Here is a 1,856-nt window from a genome sequence, read left to right on the forward strand (position 1 = left end):
ACATACTTCTGAGCCGCTTTACAAAGTAAGTTACGTGTAATGCAGAGAAGTCGCTCGGAGTAGTTCGGCGCTTGGAGATAACTTCGGCTGCACGTTACTTTGCAACTGACAACGTAATGTGTCGTTGGAGGTGTTCATTTTGTGCTTTACTAGTAGATGACATTGGCCATGATGACAATTTTGGTACTAAAAACTGAAAGAAAACATGGCTTACCTCGTAAGGTGCTTACCTATTTTCCCAGTGGGTTATATTTTACTTATATGTATGTACATACATATACATATAGTAATTTAGCCTCATTTATCAAAAATTCAATTAACGCACATGGCTTGGATGCATTTATCCGCGATGTGCACACTGCAAGCATCAACACAAAGTGAGGTTGTTGTTTTTGTTTCCAATGCGATGCTCGCAAACCACGCTACAAACGAAGAGCATACTAGCTGAAAATCAAAATTTTTTTATTTTTGGCGCGCATGCTCGCAAACCGCCCTACAAACGACGAACATGACCCGCAAGCCGCGCATGTGCGCGGACATGCTCGTCGTGTTTAGCTTCTGTAAGCTATGGCATGTGGATCGCTGCGCCATGTGTGCTATGACATGCCCATACTTGTTTGTCTCAGTTTCAGTTTTGCTATCATCGCGAGTTGTTTCGGTGCGCGCATAGTTTAAAGTTTAATTAAAAATATAAAGTTTGATGCCAACCGGGGTTTTTCAGTGGATATATAATTCATGTGAATTATAATTTGAAAGTGTCTATTTAGCTAAGGAAAAAGCAAAGCAGTATACTTCCAGCAGATATTGACCTGGGTTTTCGCACGACTGTTCCTGTTTCATCGTTGTTTTTTAGGAAATTCTTACCAACATATACATATGTATTATTTACTTTAGTAACTAACTTATGTAAATATGTACGTATTTTTATGCTTAATATATGCAAATAAAAGAAGAAAGTAAACACAACAAACATCGAGTAAATTTTTATTTGTGGCAAACTGAAACTTTTTTCCTAATAATAAACGGTTAGCTGATTCAAGTCTACAGCAAGTTCACAAAATTAATTGAAAACTTGTATCAACCAAAGCATTGTTTATATTTGCTCAACAATGATTTTATTCAACTAACAATATTGTCCAATCAAGGTAGTCGTTTTGTAATTATTAACAAATATACATTTGTCCCAACTAGAAGTCTTAAGTAAATTGCAGACTTTCGTGAACTATATATTTATTTCGCCATATCCAACTATGCCACTTGATCACTATAACCAAATATTGGTTATTATAACTAAACCTTTTTCTGGGTGTATGAGTAGCATGTTTTTCTTCTTTTTCCTCCTATACGTTTCCAGTTTACAATCATAAATTGATTGAAATTATTAGAAGAGTTCAATATTTGCGGTATACGCCAAAAGAATTTCGTTTAAGGATGAATTGTTTTCCATTTTCCAAAATAATTGTAAAAAATATTGTCAGCTGATAGCCCGTCACTAATCGAACAGCTGACTCTGTGTGACCGCCCAAAAATGTGTACTGAATTAAAAACTTAATGAAATAATTGAACCAAGTTTGGTAGAAATCTATAAAGTGGTTACCGAGATACGTCTTGCAGTCATAAAGTGGGCGGTACCACGCCCAATTCCTAAAAGTCTATAGCACTCTTACATTGAGAAAAAGGATTAGTTTCGACAACTAAAGATATTTAGTTCCCGAATTTTGACAATATTTAGGAACTGTTGCCAAGGATTGGGAACTATTACCATGGGTTGGTAATTATAACTAAATATATGAAAGCTTCTAATATTCATCTAGGTTGTACCAAATCGTTAATTTAGTTGAAGGGTTTGGTAAATA

The sequence above is a fragment of the Rhagoletis pomonella genome, unplaced genomic scaffold (genome assembly GCF_013731165.1).
Source record: "Rhagoletis pomonella isolate Grant_MI unplaced genomic scaffold, Rhpom_1.0 Rhpom_scaffold_00003, whole genome shotgun sequence".
Taxonomy (NCBI): domain Eukaryota; kingdom Metazoa; phylum Arthropoda; class Insecta; order Diptera; family Tephritidae; genus Rhagoletis; species Rhagoletis pomonella.